General features: G+C 44.4%; 1 non-coding gene across 1 annotated transcript; it reads right to left on the minus strand.

The window, feature by feature from the left end:
- Positions 1-20318: 20318 nt before the first annotated feature.
- LOC123387961 lies at positions 20319-20425 on the minus strand. Its single transcript, XR_006602450.1, has one exon. It is a non-coding gene; the product is annotated as a U6 spliceosomal RNA (small nuclear RNA).
- Between the last annotated feature and the right edge of the window lie 248 nt (positions 20426-20673).

The following is a 20673-nucleotide window of genomic DNA, read 5'->3' on the forward strand; positions in this document are numbered from 1 at the left end:
ATGGGCCAAACTGCTTCTGAATTCTGAGGATCTCACCCTGTGAGATAGTAAGTGTCCGTTGTTTTGAATCACGAAATCTGGGGATCGTTTATAGTGCAGAAACTGATCATGAACAGAGCCCCATAAAATCTCTTACCAAGAGGCCTGTCCAGCACTTCTGGGCTCACGACTCCCTCACTTTGTCTGGCAGGTTCAGTCTAGGCCTGCTGATGTTGGGTCCCGGGCAGGGAAGCATCGCTGCCCCCTCTTGCTCCCGCAGAGTGGCCCCTGTGCCCCCTCCTTCTAATACCTTCCTGATACTAGCAACCCCGTTGCCATTGCCGTGGCAGCGCAGCTTTACACCCCATCTCTGTTTTTTCTTCACAGTGAGCCCTTGGCAGAGATCAAACACCCACAGGCCAAATAGGACTCTGACTGTTCTCTGTTGGACTTGCTCTCTGTGTTGTTTTAAGATGTGAGCTATTGTTTGAATTTGGAAGAACGCTTTGGATTTAACAGGATGGACTGACCATCTGTACTTAGTTTCCCACCCAGGAAAAATGACAGGGAAAGAAAAGTTTAAAAGGCTTCAAGTCACAGAGACCAAAAGACCTGGACAGGAGACAATAGCAAATGAGAACTTCCAACAGACTTCGGGGCAGATGGAAGAAGGATGACTGATTTAGAATGGAGGAGATGCGATCTGGAGACCCACAGAGGATGATACTTATTAAAAGTGGATCCAATTTGCCCTGAACTCCCTTGGAAAGGCTTGACACTTCCAAAGGCAAAACCTCATAAAGAAGACATGAGATGTAAGACCAATGCCAGGGTAACTAGTTGGGTAGTTGTATGTGTAAATATTGGAGTTCCTGCCCTCCAAAAACACTGAGCAGCCTGGCAACCAGTGGTCCCTCCCTGCCACACCCCTTGCCTAGAGACTGTGGGCTTCTCTTTAGGGAAGTCAGATCTGAGAATCTCCAGACTTGGAGACACAAGCACTGTTTGTCATGGGAGTCGCTAGGACATAGGACCGAAAATAAGGGAACTGAGTGAAAATCTGTCCATGATGGTATTCCCAACATTTTCCTCTGCCCTATTTAAAAAATTCCAGTAGCTTTGCTTATGGTTACAAGACAGGATGTCTGAGAACAATTATTGAGATAAACCCAAGGGTCTCATGGAAAAGCCATGTTACTACATTGACATTAGAGGTTCTCCCTCAGTGAACATGGTTGCTCACTGCTTAAATGTTAAGGTCTCACCTAATACACAGAGCTTCCAACTAACTTCAGGTACCCCATTTCTAAACATGGACAGCCAGACAAATGTCCCCCAGTTATCTGAGGAAATTGCCAAGAGAAAAGTCAGAGACTAAAAAAACAAAGAAACAAAAACTCCATAACAAGCAAACAAATAAACAAAAGAAGAAAAAGAACCTGGAGGAAACAGAATGCAGGAATCAGAAGTAAACTTTAAAAATAAAGTTAATAATCTGAAACATGAGAAGATATTAGATTTGTTTCCTAGGGGTGCCATTAAAATTTTTTTCACAAATTGGGTGGCTTAAAACACAAAAATGTACTATCTCACAATTCAAGAGCCAGATGTCTGAAACAAAGCTGCCAGCACTTTGTGGAGAAGAATGTGTTCCATGCCTGTCCCCTAACTTCTGGTGGTTGATTTACAACCCTTGGTACCTCTTGGCTTGTGGTTACATCACTCTAATCTCTGCTTCTGTTGTGACATGGTCTTCTTCCTTGTGTCTCCCTCTCTCTGTGTCTTCACACGGCCTTCTTATACTGACACCAGTCATTAGATTTAGGGGCCCACTCTAATCCAATGACCTCATCTTAACTTAGCTAATTATATCTGCAAATATGCTGTTTACAAATAAGCTCACATTCTGAGGTTCCAAGTAGAACTGAATTTGGGGGGGCACGTTGTTCAACCCAGTACACACACTATTGACAGAAATAGCAAAAACGGCAAAAGAACAATCACAGAGTATGAAAGTACACCTGGAAATGGAATCTAAACGAGCCAAAAAGTTCAATTAGATATTCTATTAGTTGTGGTGCACACAGGGAAACCTAACTACTATGAGTCTTATGAAGTGAGGGATTTTTTAAAATAGGAATTTAGACTTTATCCAATTGTGGGAGGAGCTGGGAAAGTCTCATAAAAGGAGTTAAAGGATCCAGGAAGCATCCCTAATTAGGCCTCCTGAAGCATGAGTATAGGTGAACAAGGTGGAGATTTCAAGACAGCTTTTCAAGTGGGGCCATGAAAGGTTGCTGGGATAGAAGTCCATGGAGGGCAACTGCCTCTTCCCTGCTCTTACAGCCAAGCATCTGCTGGTGGGCCTAGGATCCCTGTGGGGGCAGGGAGTCAAAACTATGGAAAAGGAGCTGGATACAGAGAGGGGTAGAGTGTGTGGGGTGGGCATGAGAACACACTGGAACCTGTGGGTACTTCTGTCTGCCTCTGCTCACTCACAATCTCTAATCACGATGAGATCCAGAGTGTGACAGCTGCTGCATCATGTCTACCTTCCAAATTTCCAAATTCACACAAACTTCTCATTGAGCTGGCTAGAGCACTAAATCATAGAGAAGGTGATCTGGGGAAATGTAATTCCAGCAGCCAAGTTGACACAGTTGAAAATCAACACTGTGGAACGAGTCATGGAAGGTTTCCAGAAAACATACTCCAGATTAACCAAGCTGATACAGTACAAAACCACCAATAAAATGAAGGAATTGTGTAGAAAGTAAGACAAAAGAAAACGAGAAAACAGAGACAAATTTAAAAGTCGAAGACTTTGGTCCAAGAGCTTCATTATTAACAGTCCTGAAAAAGAGAACAAATAAACTAAAAGAAAGAAAATAATCAAAGAAGTTAAGAAAATGCTCCAGAAGGAAGAGAGCTAGTCTCTGAAGAGAGCTAGTCTCCAAATTGGAAAAGCTCATCAGATACAAAGTTTAATGAATATAAGAGAACCAAGGCTCATAGCTGAAATGCTGAATACCACAGGCCAAGATAAAAGACCAAAATTCAAGAGGAAGATAAAATACCAGATCACATAATAAAGACTGGGAATCAGAAATGACAATATGGGAAATTAAAGATAATGGAACAATGCTTTCAATATTCTGAGGAAAACTATTTCTAATTTTCAATCCAGAATTCTACACCTGGGTAAAAGAATCAAATGTGTAGATAGAATAAAGGCATCTTTAGACATGTAAGGATAAAAAATTTATTTCTCATGAACCCTTTCTATGAAAGCTGTTGGAGTCTATGCTCCAGAAGAACAAAATAGAGAATAAATCAAGAAAGAATATGGGGGTCTAACACTTGCGAGTCGCAAAGGGAAATCTCAGGGTATCATTTATGTGGCAGGCCTAAAGAGTGGTCCATTCAGACAGGGAGCAGGAGAATGGGTAAGTCTTTAGGAAAAAGTAGAATCAACACTTTTCACAATATAGAAAATAATATCGATGGGTGTTTAAGAGAGCTGTTGGAATCTTTGGGAAGAAAATGACCCAAAAAACCTGCCACATTAAAAAAAATATATAGAACACCAAGGGAATTAAGTCATAAGGTAACAGTTAAACCCAGGAAAGATAAAAATAAAAGATTTTTGAAAAATGAAATTTAATCATAGTGAACTCCTTGGCCCCTAGTTTTTATACAGGGCACTATCACTGTATAGCATATAAATGTTGACTATTAACATTACCAACAACTACGACATAATCGTATTGAGATAATAAGAAATAGAAAGTGGGAGAAGGTGTTCACATAGCTACCATACTAGAAATTTAGAAGTTGGTAGGTAATGTTGAAAATTGGAAAATCAAGAAATAGGTTAAATACCAGAACAGCTAAATGAGTTATGGGGTGTAGGGAAGTCTAGGGTGGGATGTACTATTTTCCTCATGAACCTTTCATTAAATGAGAGGGCTTTTTTTTTTTTTAACATACAGAAATAGTAACTTAACAAAACATTTTCATGGAAAATTTACATGAAATTAAGATTTCTGATTTCTCTTTGAAAATCAGAAGAACTGGCATCACAGGAGCCTTCATTCCAGAAGGTGACCATATCTGGAGCCCTGAAGTTTGCCTCAGTGCTCACCACACTCACATGTCTATTTTCTATCTGGGCTTTTTGAGAACTGATTTGGCGCCTGTTGAACCTAGAGTCTGAGGATATACCTTAAAAACTTCTCAAAGAAGAGGACAGAAAAGATCTGGAAGAATGGAGCAGCCTCGACAGGCAAGTCCAGGCAGGACAGAGAACAAGGATACCCTGGGGCACCAGGAAGGGCACTAGTAGATCACTAGTGGACACTGGAAAGGAGGGGTGAACGGGACCAAGCTGTGCAGTGCATCTGAGGAGGAAAGCAAACTCTTCACTAGAAGGGCAAACTGAAGAGTAAAAACAAAGACCGAGTGTGGGTCCCAGGATCCAAGACAACGAGCAGGAGGGGTCTGAAGGAGCCCATGTTATGCTTGCTCAAATAAATGACCAGCTTTCATTTTTATTTAATCTTCATTTATAGACCACAGTTCTCACTAAGAGGTGGAGGGCAAGGATCTGAGTAACGCCCCAGATGTCTGAAGCATGCAAGGCATTCTCCAGCCCCGCGAGTTGCCTAGAAAGGGCGGCACTGAATGGGCCTCAGGGACCAGATGTCCCAGGAGGCCCCATCCAAAGCTCTCAGAGAGCCAGGGTCAGCTTTAAAGAGGTCACTTACGCAGCCTCTCCTCCATAAGTGACGCCGAGCCATCACTTTCTACTCTTGGCAGCAGCACAAACCTTTTGCTTAGACCTGATGTACTGTGTGAAAACAGGAGTCTGCGGGCCATTCGTTCCCAGCCCTGTCAGCCAGGAGAGCGGCATTTCCCTCAGGAAACATCAAGAGGGAAGTCATATGTTCTGTTCATCACATGGTACACAGTTCCCAGCCCTGACCCCTTCTGACTGGGGTTGGCTATTCCCTCTTCAAGACCAGCTGATATATTCTTCTTTGTCCCTTGATATAAGGAGATTCACATCGATGGGTACCACCGCATGATATGTGGAGAGCCTGGGCCTCGTGATCCACACAGTCGCCTGCCTTACTGTTACAGTAGGAGGGAGACTGACCAACCTGCAAGGAAGACTGGCCTCAATAGGTCTGAGGGCAACACGGGGACACCATCATGCCCTGTGTACCGGGCATGCTGAGCACTTTTACAGAACTTTGGGGGAAGACATTGCTCAGAAAATGTTGCAATCCATATTTTTTCCAGATGTGAGGGTGATCTGGCCCCAACATCTGCTACCCAATACATACTTGCCATGCTTTATGGCACTCTCTGTTTACAAGTCAGACATTCCCCACTGGAGGGCTTGCCCCTCCTGGGCCAAGATCATGTCTTACACTGAGCATATGGTAAGTAAGTAAAAGTTTGTAGAATAAATGGGCCATGCTCACTAATTGATTTATTAAGTATAGCAAGGGTCAAAGTTTCCAGGAAAAAAATAACCAAAACACTCGATGTGCTTTCCCACCTAAAGAATCCTGGGATATTGGGGTAGGACTCTGGGGTCATCTTCCTTTAGCATCCCCTTGGCTTCCTGAAAGAGAAAGCATTTGGAGATACCCAATTTGAAATCTAAGACTTTGACATTTGGGGAAAATTTGAAAATGAAATGGAAGGAAGGAAAATGATTGAGCACCTACTAATACCAGTCACTACAGTGGGACACTTCTGTTCCTATTAAATCTGTACTATTATTTCTGGTAACAGATGAGGACACTGAGGCAGAGGGAGCAATTTTTTCCTTAGTCAAGTGGGTGGGAGGGGTGCTTTCACTGGCCTCTTCTTTTCAGGGGAAAGCTCCTCCTTAGTCTCTTTTTGCCAATGATGCTGACCATTAAATCACAAGTGGGACCACCATGGTAAGGAGCATAGACCAGGAATATTGCTACTAACCAGAGGGACCATCTGTGTACTGATGTGTCACGTACTTGGAGAACTTGGTGAAGGAAAGTTTGGGTACCCTGTGAAGGCATCGGTTGGGGGCACCTCAAGTCAAAAACAGTTGGGTTTATTACCCACACCCTTACTTGTGTCCTAAGACTTCTGTGACCCAGAGGAGCAAAGATTTCATGCAGGTGAACACACATATACCTTATTACCAAACACAAGTCTCCCCTTTCTGAGGAAGTCCTTCTTTTCACCTGAGCCCTCGATTCATAGGAAGTGCACTGCTATTAAGGAACCTGGTTCCTTAATTTGTTCAGGTGTTCAACTGGACCACACATTGTCTCCCTTTTATATTCAGAAATCTTCCAAAGTATCCTCCAGAGAAACATCTAGAGACCTTCGCAAACATCCACATGTGTGCCTGTGGAAATTTTATCAAGACCAGTAGCTTTTGCCTAAATCACATTTCCAACTAGTTTCCTATACATAACCCCCTGCCAAATTTTCCCCACTTTACAACTTAAGCTAAAACTGAATGTGATCATTCCTCACAAAAACACCGAGTTGGCCTTCTCTTCTGCGTGAGGATTACACATCACCATGAGCTGAGAACTACAAAGTCTGGCGGCAATGTGGGGAGCTCAGTGCTTAGCTGGAGTCACTCACTAACTCTGTAAACCAGTGACCGTGACTCAAATTTGTACCTCAGGACAACTGCAAATCCCTCCATGTCAGAGACCTTCCAGGCCACTGCCTTCCCTCCCCAGTAATAATCAAGATAGCTCACGTTAAATCTGATACTTTAAAGGGTCTATTCCGAAGGTTGTGCAACAAGAGATCATGAGCTAAGCCCATCCGACTGATGTATATTATTTGGCCAGCATAGTATTTGAAAGCCTTGGCTTGGTTGCCAACACATGAAGGGCTTCCCATAAACAACCTGCATTTCTGGTTTCTCCTGCAAACTTGGAAGTTCTAGCCCTACGGCCTGGCACCTGAGCTGGTGGAGTGGGATGGTAGCCACCATTTAGGTGAGTCATACACACCCAGAAGATCCATGGCCCTCACTACTCCTTATTGTCTTACAACCATCCCTCTTCTCTCATTTACCTGCATGCCTGGCCTTGGTGAGTTTGAAGGTATTTGACCCTCCGATCTTTGCTGCATATGTAGTTCTGCGGGGTATGATATTCACCCCTGCACTGCATTCTGTTCAAGCCTGGGCCATATTCTTTTCCCTGTCTACTCCCTCTCCCTAGATTGGCACATTTAGTCCCATGGTTTTCAATACTCACTATGTGTTTCTGATTCACAAATTTATACTCAAGCCTAGAGCTCTGCTCTGAATTCCAGATCCCTGTAGGCAACTACCAACCGGGCATGTCTGTCTGAGTGTCTCATAGCTGGCTCATCCCTCATACTCTGTATCAAACCCACCCATAGGTGGCTCATCCCTGACATATCCAAAGCAGAACCCCACATTCCCCTTCCACACCTTCAAAACCCCTGTACCATCTCCAGCCTTTTATACTTCAACAAATGACACTAACACCCATCCAGTTGTTCAAGCCAGAAATCTGAGCATCATCTTTGATTTTTCTTTCTCCCTTAACCCTCACATATAATCCAACACCTCACCTGTCACCTCTCCTTCCAAATTACATCTCACATCTGCCCCCTTCTCTCCATGCCCACTGGCACCAAACCACCATCATCTCTCACCAGTTTTATTTATTATAATAATCTCCTATCACCTTGCTGCTCAAAGTATGGCCTGCAACCAGACGTCTATGTGTCATTGGGAGCGCGCTACAAGTTCAGAATCGTCACTCCAAACATTTTGAAAAAGAATCTAAAATCTCACGACATTGTTCAGGTAGGACGCCCTGAAGTCACAGTTCTCATTTCCATGCCCACCCCCAACACACACCAATTCCTTTTCATCCAAAAAAGTAATCCTTTAAAATGGAGGTTAAATTACTTCTTTTCTATATTTTTAAAAATCTGTGTTGACATTCTATAACATAAAGATAATTTCCAGATTTTTTATTATGACCACTGAGGTCCTAGATCTGGGTTCTGCTGTCTCCAAGCTCATCCTACATGCTTATTTTCATATTCTACTGCCATCACTCAAGTGGCTAATGGACACTTCATATATAACATGTCCAAACCAGAATGTCCCACTTCCTCCCCAATGAGCTTTTTTCTCCCTCTCAGTAAATGGCACCACCACTCATCCCATTGCTCATGCCCGTGTTTCCTCATACTCTGTATCAAACCCAACAGCGAGTTCTGCTGGACCCATCTTTGAAAGAGGTCACGACTCCAAGCATTTCTTCCCAACTCCTCTGCTTCCACTCTAGTGCAAGTCCCCATGACCTTTCACTGAGACTCTGTGATAAGTACCTGCCCTCACCTGTGCTTTTTTACAGTCTCTTTCCCCCTACATAGCTCCTGGAGTTCCATTATTAGCTTGATCAAGTCATGCCCCTGCTGAAAACCCCCTCAGGGCTCCCCGTCACACCCTAATGAAAACCAAACCCCTGGCCTACAAGCTGCTGTGCCAAGATGCAGCCTGACCCTCCATCCTTGATCTCACCTACACCACCCTTTCCTCCCACATTAGGCTCTGGTCCCATGGCCTTCTCGCAGCTGCCTCACATTGGACAAGTTCATTGCCACCAAGGTTTTTCCATGGGGACTCTTCCATGCCTTCTGAGGTCTTTTGCCCTATAGCTTTATATGGCTCACTACTGTTTTTAGATGTCTGCTTTGTGTCATCTCCCCTCCACTCTTTCCAAAATAGGGCCACCCTCTTTATCTCCTTACTCAGCTGCATTTGTATTTATAATAATGACTTGGTTTTTTTGCTCACTTGCTTGTTGTCCGTCTTACTCTGTGGATGAATGTTGCCTGAGGGCAGCTACCAAAACATTCCCAGCACAAAGATAGGATTGCCAGATTTAGCGAATCAAAAGACAGAATGCTCAGTTAGATTTGAATTTCATATAATCAGTGAATAACTCTTTAGCGTAAATATGTCCCATGCAATATGTTTTTAGTTTTGGCCAACACAGTATTTTAAAACATTGGCTTGGTTGTCAACGCTCCAGGCGCAATTTTAACTATGAGGATAAATTTAAAATATAACCATTATACTTTAAGATTGTTCACTGTTTATCTGAAATTCAAATTTATTTTATCTGGCGATCCAAACAGAATATTGTCTGGAACCTCATGTATCCTCAAAACACTTCTGTGAGATGCATGAATATGAAATAAATGAGTAATTAAAACCTTTAAACTTTTAAAAATGATTGTGGTGAGTGGCCAGGACATACCTTTTACAATCTAAGAAAAATGTCTTTGTAGAGATTTGGGACAAAGACAATGCCCTAATTAGTGACCAGTATTGGGGATCATCTTTGGGAAATCCATTTCCTTTATATTTAAGCTTCTGCATTCACAGCAATGTACTGGTTAAATAAGGATTGATAGTCCGACTTGAGATGGTAAGCATTGTTGATTTTTAAAAAGTAAGCTAAACACACACACACACACACACACACACACACGTTAACACCATGAATTTGGAAAAATAAAGCACATTCATATTTGTTTCATTATTTGAGCCTCTAACTCACTGTAAGAGGGTGCCAGAGCAGGGCAGGTTAACCTCCTTTTATGTCTGGAGAAACTGAGATTTCAAGAGACAAAAAGGTTTGTTAAGATTATAGTACTTGGAACTGATAAAGCAGTACTTTGAACCTAGATTTTCTAACTCCAAGGACAAAATGCTTTCCAGCATATCACATTCCCTCCATAAATATGAACTGCAGCTATGTTCAGCAAACAAGAGAGTCTGAGTGGAGCTACAGGGGAATCACAAGCATAAACAGAGGTACCGTCTGCATGCTTGGTAACTACCCTTTCTCACCATGGACCCCAGCCAACCCTCAGTTCTCGGCTCTGAGAGCTCTTGGATAAAGACGGTCATCTCTTTAAATGCTAGGTGTTATTCGTCTTTCTGATGTAACAGACAATCATTTTAATGTTCGATCAGCTTCAAATACATTTATTTCAAGCAGTTGGCCCTGCAACGGCCCAAGAAACTGAAGGCACAGTCTAAATTTGGGCTTCAAGATCTGTTTCCAAGTATTAATTTTGAGTGGAAACAATTTTGGTTGAATTGGGGGATTATAAATATCCCCCAAGAGTTTTTTGGCTCTTGGCCGCCTGTCTCTAAGTTTCTCTCTGGTTTCAACCTAGGGGGTTGTTAGATTAGAAATAGACAGCTTTGGCATGTGGTTACTCCAAACGCCTGTAACCGTCTTTAAAACATGATCTAGAAATGTTGATATTATAAATGACCATTTTTCCAAAATAAGGTTTGCAAGAGTTGAAAGTGAAGTCGGATGCCAGAGAAGTCTTCGAAGGAGGATTTCCATTCAGCGAGATCTGGTTACCTATTTCATAACAAAGAATAAAGAAAAAATCTTGGGGCTGCAATTCATACACTTTTGGATCTGAAACAATGGGCTCAGTGGGGACACTGGATTTATAACTCTTTGGAGACACTAACTTTACCCACCCGTGCAGGAGCCGTGGATAATTTTAGACAGACAGGCACTGAAAAAAATTCTTGAGATATTAAGGGGCACCAAAAGTCACTTACAGTGGGGTGGTGTTTCATTTGGAATAAATAACACGGGAAAAGCTGTGCCGGCAAAACCCTGTGGTAATATTATTCCAAGAGGAGGATTATTTCAGGAAAAATCAAAGTATATTTTTAAGTCACTTGTGACCCTCTAAGCCAGGGGTTCAAACCCAAGCCCATCATCATAAAAATATTATCACTGAAAACCACAACTGTTGCACTTTCGTTTCAAGTACACTGGGCTTCGGTAACCGGTATGTGTGCATAAACTCAACAAGGGTATGTAAGGGAATGACCCCGTTAATGTGGTGAGCAGCCCGGAATTTCAGGCATATTGTGTCCGTGTGTTACAGGGTTTTACTCCTAAGGCTGCCAGAGCCTCACCACTGGATGAAGTGAAGGCCCTGTGGCCCGTAACGCAAAGACGTTCCTGAAATGAGCTGCTCAGCACGGAGAGAGAGGGAAAGGTAGTCCCTCAGCTTTACATCCTGGTAGCTGAGCTTAGAAGCGGTGGGATTTTTAGAGAAAAGAGCCAGAACTGGTAGTGGCGGAGGTTAAAACCCAGGAAGCTGAAGGCATCATGCAGTCCAAAGGGAGAGGTTGAAACTGGATATAGGGAAGACAGCCACAGGATCAGAAATTGGCAGAAAGATCATGAAATTGAGTGTAAGTACAAGGGCAGAATCAGTATAAATTGTTGATTCTGCAGTGGCTCTCTGCGTGCAGAGCTGAAATAAAGTTCCTTCTATCAGTTTCACAGAGAAACAGACTCTGGGAAGGCAATTTGCGTGCAGGACGCTCATGGGGGAAGTAAAGGAAGCAACAGTTGGACAGAGGGAGAAGTTGGACCGAAATGCAGCTTAGCAGAGGTCACAGCCACCCCAAAAGGGAGCCCTGGAGCTCTCCACCACCCTTCAGAGCTGTCCTTGCTTGAGGCAAGGGGACCAAGCATTTATGATCCCCACTGGCTGAACAATCACAGAGCAGGGCTGCCCCCAAGAGAGACTGTGACCTTGGGCGCTGCCAACCCTCCCAGCAGCTGGGGAAATGAGCGCCTCCACCCTGAATGGGGATCTGGGTGGTCTACTGTGGCGTCAGAGCTACACTCTGCGTCCAACCTGACTGAACACTAGGGACATACCTATTTGTATCATTAGTCTGGTTCAAGGGCACAGGGCAAAAGTTGACAACCTCAGCTAAAACGGTAAATTCCACCAAGAAACGGAACCTTCTGTGTACCTTTGAGGGCAAGCATTGTCCCTCATGCTATCTTTTGGGAATCCCTAACTGTTTTTCTTCAAAAGAAACCTAGCGAAGTTGCCCCAACTAAGTATAATCAGGCTAAAGCCAATTATGAATATTTTATTCCAATTAAAACTATTGATCATTGTCCAGGAATCAAGGAATCAAGATTTTCTTCTTGCATCTTTATTTCAGATGAAATCTCTAGGTAGTTACCAGTTGGCAACAGACCGTTAAAGGACGCATGTATCCAAATTCACACTTATTTATGGAAATGTTAATTAGTTACCTATTTCCATGGTTACAAAGGCCTTTACGAGACAGATTGGTTTATTTAAAGCAAATATATTCTTTAAAGTTTGACAACAGAAGTGTACTTCCTTTTAAGACTGTGGGCCCTGATCCCAAACTCAAGACTGATCTCTCTCACTCTGTTTTATTTTTTTTTAATCCAGCATTTGCTTCCAGCTACCATCCTATATTGTTTCATTTTGTCTTTTTTAAGATTTTATGTATTTATTTGTGAGAGAGAGAGAACGCACAAACAGGAGGAGCAGCAGGCAGAGGGAGAAACAGGCTTCCCACTGAGCAAGGAGCCCTGATGCAGGGCTCAATCCCAGGACCCCAAGATCATGACCTGAGCTGAAGGCAGATGCTTAACTCACGGAGCCACCCAGGCGTCCCTACCATACTATACGTTTACTCATTTACTGTCTATTCTGTTCCCCTAAAATTGTAATCTCTATGAAGGTAGAAATCCATGTCTTTCTGTTCACCGATATACACCTAGTGCCAAGAACATCGCTTGGACATGCAGTCGGCACTCAGATAATATTTACCGAATACAGAAATGAACTCTTTGCCATTGTTCACCCTGCTCAGGATGTCCTTCTTCCGTCTTCCACCAGACATGTGTTTGTTCTCGACACAGTAGACATGAAGTGGAGCTGGAGACAAAGGAACCATCTTATAGAGCCAAAGAAACTGTGTTGAGAGCAAACATATATCTGTGCCCACAGCACATTTAGACAGAGTGGCAGGACTGTGATGAGTCTAGAACACCCTCAAAATCCTGTTCTCTCACAGCCATTGTCTTCCGACCCTTAGCTGTAAGTCCACCTTCTACCCCATTGGAGTCTAAAAAGGACACACGGTCTTCCCCTCGGCCGGCAGGGAGATTGATGTTTTCCTACGTGCTGTCCCTCAGACTTCTTACTTCCACTGTTATGACTACATCTTCAATGTTCCCATTTTTAATGGGTCTAAGCTTCCAGATATCCCTGCTCTAGCCTGAGAAATCTTACTGAGTGGGAACTACTTCTCGGCTGCCTCCTGAGCAGGGGTGAAAATAGGCCCAGATAGCCCCAGGGCAATATGCGTTCCTCCATCAAGTGTCTCCACTTGGGACAGTCCACACTTGAGGGGAAACAAGTCAATGGCTCCCCAAACCAACTGGTAAACCATGAAAAGAGACTGCCTATCAGCCACTACTCTGCCTCTCCTGTACTGTAGGAACCATTGTTCATTACACAGTGACTGACACCCTTCCTCTCTTCCTCCTTTCCTTCCTCCTCTCCTCTCCTCCCCTTTCCCTTCCTTCCTCACCCCTATCTACAACAGAACAAGTACCCTTTTACAGTTAGAATGAATGTTGTCCTGCTGAGGCGAAGGCTGATAGATTTGTCTGTCATATCTTGTGTTCATATTGTGTGAATGTGAGTGCACACTCAGCCAGTTAGCAGTGAAAAACATGTTGCTTTTCTTTTAAGATATTTATTTATTTATTTGACAGAGAGAGAGAGAGAGAGAGATCACAAGTAGGCAGAGAGGCAGGCAGAGAGAGAGGGGGAAGCAGCTCCCTGCTGAGCAGAAAGCCGGATGAGGGGCACCTGGGTGGCTCAGTGGGTTAAAGCCTCTGCCTTCAGCTCAGATCATGATCAAGGGTCCTGGGATCAAGCCCCACATCGGGCTCTCTGCTCAGGAGCCTGCTTCCTCCTCTCTCTCTGCCTGCTCCTCTGCCTACTTGTGATCTGTCAAATAAATAAAATCTTGAAAAAAAAGAAAAAAGAAAAAGAAAGCCCGATGCAGGGCTCGATCCCGGGGCCCTGAGCTGAAGGCAGAGGCTTAACCCACTAAGTCACCCAGGTGCCCCAAAATGTTGCTTTTCATGGAGTTTTTGTGCTCTCTTGACGTGGCAGGTCCACCTAATCGGAGTGGGAAGAGAACCCTGACATTGTGGGGGAAATAATACCTCAGGTGTAACCTGCAGCAAAACTGGCTTAAAGGTGTTTAAAGGCAAGGGGAACAATTTGCGAACTTGCAAAACACTGGGGTTTACAATTTCACCACAAAAGATAAACATTTGTTTAAGTCAACCTGTAAGCCTAGTGTGCAGGTAGGCATGTGGGAAGTGTTGACAATGCAGACAAGGCCAAGAGCTGTGAAATTTAAGCACATTATCACTCACTGTCAGATGCTAATGACTCTCGTCAGGGTGGAAGAGTTTAGTTTAAATGCAAAAGTGATTATCCTTGGCAACGGAAGTGCAAGTGAGATCTTCGCCAATTATTTGGGCTCTTGTTTTTCCTGACAATACTACTCATTAGTTTTTGGCTCTGATGTACAAGTTAGAACCGGGATTCCTTGTGCCCCTCTAGATGACTGCAGCTGAAGTCATATTCCCATCCAGAACATGCATATTTCCCAATACCCGTGAACACATCCAGCACGGGAAGGGAGGGATACAGTGTGTAAATTCCCTGACCTGTGGAAATGTACCAAATCCAAACACCTGTCAAGAGGTAGAATAAGAGTAAACTCACTTATGAGAGATTTCTGCGAAATGATGTCATATTTGACCAACCGAAGGAAAATCCAGGTGGGGAGGGGGACGTTAACGCCATGGATTAAAGGCCACTTTTTTTTCTTAAAAAAAAAAAAAAAAAAAAAAGTAAAGAAGGTTAAACTAATTTACTCCTAGTATTTATCATCTATGGAGTTGTTCCCATAATGAGTACAATAAAATTGAATGTACTGTCATCTTTATTGGGATGAAGGTTACATTCGTAAGCTCTGCTTGTTTTAATAGGTTTATTGTACAGTTGTAGACATGTGCTATTGCACGGGGATGGATATGCTTTGAATATTCTTATAATTGTGGATAGTATAAAAGTCATTTTCTGTTAGATTGCACAAATCCATTACATTAGGAGAAGGATACATTATTGTAACAGGATTAATGTGCAACACATAAACATAATCAGTAATATTCTGTTTGATAAATTATCTCATTTTAATCGGAATGTAAAGAGATTTCGGGATAGTTCCTCCTTTGATTTGCATAATTGTATTGCAGACAGGCAAATTGCATTATATTCTTCATTAACAATAGATGGCTTGTATAACTATTGTATTTTTGAAGGCACTGCTCTTAGATTCATCCTGCAATTTGTCATGTCCTGACGTTGCTGGGGAGCTTAGCTGGGAGAGAATAGAACCTAAAAAAGATTACTTGATTTTCGCTGAGTCCAGTAATATCTTGGCATCCGATTGCAGCGCGGTTATGCTATTGTTTGTTTTAACAAATTGCAACCCAGTGGCAAAGAACTTCTTTTAAAAATCTTCTAATTCGAGGACAATTCAGCCCTTATAGATTTTCACAGCAAAACGTCAGCCCTTCGAACAAACTCCACGTATAAAAATGTGAATTAAAATTAAATTAGAACCATACGATTGATTTTCTGTTTTTACTATGGTAAATTCTCTCTCCCACAGAACTTCCTTTCCTCTCTCCAGCTCAGACAAAAGCTAACAAGTTGCCTGATGCTCTGAATATTCTTCAGGGAGGTTCCGTGTTTACAGTCACTCAGCGGTGATTATCACAGCTCCTGTCCTAATGCTAGCTAATGAAGGCTGTCAGCAGCCCTTAAAAGGCGCAGTTAGGCACCAGGCCACATTTCACCAGGTCTAACACCCTTGGCTCCCGGGGCCTGAAAGAGACACCCTTTCTATAATACCCTGTTAGGCCAGGCCCTGCCCTCCTGGCAGCCCCCAACTCTCTGTTGGGAGGGAGTCCTGGTGAGACAGACCCTGGCGGGGACGGGGGACACACACTCTGGGAGTCAAGTTCCCAAAGGCAGTGCCACACCCAGCCCAGACCTGCACCCACAGCAGGAGCAGCACACACGTGCGTTGCATAAATGAGGAATAAATGGGTGAGTGAATGGAGACGTGGATCCCACCAAAATTTCCAGTGTTTCTGGATCAAAAAATTTAAAAAAGAAAAGCTTTCACATTCAAAGCAAATTGTTTATCTACCACTTTCTCCACCAAATTGAAAATACAACGCCCCAGGAACAATCCCTTAATAAGTTCCATTGGCTTTACATGTGCGAAGCACCTGAAAGTTTCCAAAGCACCTTGACCTTGATTTCATCTGAATCTCAAAAGCCTTCACAGCAGGTAGAACCAAACAACCCGTATTAAAAAACCAGGGTCACGGGGAGAGAGGCGGGGTCCAGGGAGGGACCCCGGAGGGATTATAAAGTCGCTTCCTCTTTGTCCTTACTACACCCCACCCCCAACCACCACTGGTGGCTGTGCTCTGCCCTCAGGCCAGCTCCCTCCCTTGCCACTACTTCCCACCTCCCACACTGCCTTGGGCCCCTGCCTCGTCACTGGGGTCTATCACTCTGCACTTGAAGGTGGGAGCCCTCTTCCTTCTACCCCCCACCGCCCGCCCCCCCGTCCTATATTCTGCACTTTTACGGGGATCCCACACTTAGTTGTTTGTGCCCCTTAAAGCTGTATCTTTAATTGCAGGTTTATTTTAATTTGTAAGCCTTTTACTCCTCTGTAACAAACACCAAGGTGAGAGGCTCAAGGGTGAGTTCAAAACACACCCATTCTACCGGGAATCACTGCTCCCCGTCCAGTTCTCAGATTGTGAGTCCAGAATGTTCCTGAGTCAGACTCCTCCTTCCACCATGGTGGGTTCTAATCCAAGACTCTGTGGTCTCTGCTGAGAGCTAGCTTCTGGATGTATGCCCACCCCTCCTCTCTGACATGCGTGGACTGTCCTCATTATTTCTAAGGAGCTTCGAGCCCCCATACAATGAATTCAGCAGATAAAATACTGCTGGAGAGAGGAGATGCATCACTCCACAAGCCCAGTGTTACATGCTTGCTTCCACTCGGGCCCTGGGCCTTACTCAGTCCTCACTGTCAAATGTTCACAATCTCTACAAAAATTTTGCCTGTGAGCTTTTCAATGGAAACATTCCAAAGAACCAGAGGATCTGCGCTCGCACCTGCTGTGCAGGCTGAGTTGTCTCCTGGGAGTCAGGCATTAATGGGCTTGCACGGGAAACCAGGAGGCATGCTCTGGAGGAACCGATGCCAAGGGGGCTTAGTGCATGGGCACACCTGGAAGGAGAGGAGAGAGAGACTGTGCCCATCTCCCAAGCAGTCCTATGGGGAAAGGAGCTGGAGGCAGAAAGTGAAAAGATGTTCTTGTGAGCAGCAAGGCCACGGGAGCGCAGGATGGGGCCAAAGGTGGTCCAGAGCAGAGCACATCGGAGCATCTCCACTTGGACAAGGGGAGCTACAGAATCACAGAAAATCAGATATGTGGATAAGCTCTCCCCAATCTCTCACTTTAGAGGTTTCAAATGCACCTGTGCTGACGCACGAGTCCCCCGCTCCTCCCTTTGCTCTGACTCTTGTCTCCCCACACGCTGCCTCCCTGGAACATTTTTCATCCACTCAGAATAAACTCAGGGGATTCACTGCCCTGTGACCCCTTCTGTCATCTGTCATCAGGAGCGACAGCCCCTCCCCGTTGCTGGCAAGCCTCTCCTGTGGCATTTGTCACAGTAGGCTCACATGGCCGGCCATTGCTCTTCAACCTGCCTCCCCTTCCAGGCCCATAGGGGAGATTGGGCCACCTTTATACCACAGAGTCTGGTACAGGACCTGGAACAGAGCCCGGTACAGAGTCTGGTTCAGGGTGGGAGCTGGCAAACATATGCAATGACCAGTGTCCTTATCAGGAGGAGGCAGAGGGACATTTGGAACAGAAGAGGGAGAAGGGATGTGATGATAGAATCAGGGAGAGCAAAGGTGAGGTGACCCAAAGCCACAAGCCCAGGAATGAGAACAGCCTCCAGAAGCTGGGAAAGTCAACCAAATGGTCATGGCTTAGAGCTTCCCGAGGGAACACGGCCCTGGTGATGCCTTGATTTGGAATCACTGAGACTCATTTCAGACGTCTAGCCTCTAGTATTATTGCAAAAGAACAAATGTGTGCTATTTTAAGTTACCAAGCTTGGGTTCATTTGTTACAGCAACAATGGGAAGCTAATACAATGTGTTAAAATATTGACCTCATACATTTAGTTCTGAGTTTCCCTCCATGTACATACTACACTCACTGTTCCAGCTTGCCTGAAAACCCCAGGAGCTAAGTTCTGTCCTTCCCCTTGTCCACAAACACTTTGCAGCCTGCTCTGGGTCACCTCTGGTGCCTTTGCCTATGGCCATCTGCCCCTGCCAACAAGCAAGTTCGAAAAGGGCTGGTTCTCTGGGGCCAACGCATGTACTGATGTGTCTCCTCTGGCTGCCTATGGACATCAAGTGCAAGCCCAGCTGATAAGAAGCAGCCCAGCCCCCAGCACCACCAGCAGGAATGCAACCCCCCAAGTGTGTGGCTGCAGCTCTCTGGGTGATCTGGGAGTGTAGCTGGGGACCACAGGCATTTGTGCATGGAATGTCAGCTGGGGTCAATGGCCAGTATAAAAGGAAACCCCGATTTTATTACGGGACTAGTCCTAGGCAGAACCCAGGGAGGAGAGATTGCAGGAAAGCCTCCTGAAAGCCCCAAAACTCCTAGTTCTCTCCCCCGTTCACCCCTCACTGTGCCAGAATGGTCACCATTTGTTCACTCATGCAACAAGTAGATGCTGGGCACCTCCTAGGTCTTGGGCATTATGCTCAGAATTAGGGTCCATGGAAAAAGAAACTGAAGCCTACTAGATGTCCACACTCTAGATGGGGAGCTAGACCTACAAGCAAAACACAAAGGCACACACATATGTGGACACACAAGCACAAAGACCGTGGGCTAAGCAATTTAGGGGTAAACGGGTAAGTGACCATGGTGCACCACCCAGGTGAGGGGAGGCAGACTGTACCCCAGAGCAAAGGACATTTAAGTCAGACAATAAAGGGTGAACAGTGGTTTTGAGGTAAGGGGTGCAGAGACCTCTTCATGAAGGGAATGAGCATTAGCCAAGGCACAGGGATGAAGGGGTGTGGTATGTTAGGGAAGGCCCTTATAGTTCCATGTGGCTCACAGATGAGGAGGCCTGAGAGAAAGGATGGGCGCAGTGTTCAGTGTTCGAGCTCCAGCTTAGCTGTTTCCCAGTGGTATAATTTTGGGCAAGTGACTTCATCTCTGTGCCTCAGTCCCCTTATATATTAAAGTAACATAATGATATCTCCCTCCCATGCTGCTGTGAGGTTAGTGTGAGTTCATACATGTAAAGGGCTGAGCACCGTCCCTGGTAAGTAGGAAGTTGGTTCTCATTACACATTGGCTATTAGCCCCATGACCAGTCTTTTTTTTTTTTTAATATTTTATTTATTTATTTGACAGAGATCACAAGCAGGCAGAGAGGCAGGCAGAGAGAGAGAGAGGAGAAAGCAGGCTCCCCACTGAGCAGAGAGCCCGACGTGGGGCTCGATCCCAGGACCCCAGGATCATGACCTGAGCCAAAGGCAGAGGCATTAACCCACTGAGCCACCCAGGCGCCCCAACCAGTCTTTTTTTTTTTTAAAGATTTTATTTATTTATTTGAAAGAGAGAGAGAGAGCGCATGTGCGCAGAAGAAGGGGAGAGGGAGAGAGAGAAGCAGACTCCCCAATGAGCAGGGAGCCCCCATCCCAGGACCCTGAGATCATGACCTGAGCCAAAGGCAGAGGCTTAACCAACTAAGCCACCCAGAGGCCCTCATGTTAGGTCTTGTATGTTGTCATGACAGAAATGACAATGACTGATCTAGAGCCATATTTTATACTTTACAGAGTTCCTTACAAAGGACATTATATTTAATCTTCATGATGACTCCAGGAGATTGGTATTGTTTTTCCTATTTTTGTGGGTGAGAGAATTAAAATGAAGATCAAGGGACTGGTCCAAGGTCACACAGATTTTGCATGGCAAACTGGAGCGGGAAAGGATGTCTCCGGTTAGAACGTGTGGCTCATACCTATTACGTTCCATGGAACTTTATCCTACTTGTAGGCACTGCGGGGCTCAGGGGCTTTCTAAGTAGGAAAGCAAAGTGTCAGAATTGTTTTTTAGAAAGGACACCCTAAAAACACAACCAGATAACAAACATAAAAATATTCAAATCCACCAATAACCAAAAAAACGAGATGCTATTAATTTTCTTTTAATGTAGAATGCTTCACAAATTTGCATGTCATCCTTGCCCTCGGGCCGTGCTAATCTTCTCTGTATCCTTCCAATTTTAGTATATGTACTACCAAAGTGAGCACAAGACTACTAATTTTTAAATGAAAGTACCCAGCACTGGTAAAGGTATGATATAACAGGCAGCTTCATAAATGTCTTGTGCGTAAGACACTAGGTATCACCCTTCTGTGAAACAATTTTGTGTTATGTTCCAAAGACCTGTATAAGAACCAGATGTTTGAAAAACCAAAGGAATAAACAAACAAACAAAAAGCAGAAACAGACCCATAAATACAGAGAACAAACTGATGGTCCCCAGAGGGGAGGACGT

This window comes from Mustela putorius, unplaced genomic scaffold, assembly GCF_011764305.1.
Source record: "Mustela putorius furo isolate JIRA1106 unplaced genomic scaffold, ASM1176430v1.1 tig00003867_pilon_pilon_pilon, whole genome shotgun sequence".
Lineage (NCBI taxonomy): Eukaryota > Metazoa > Chordata > Mammalia > Carnivora > Mustelidae > Mustela > Mustela putorius.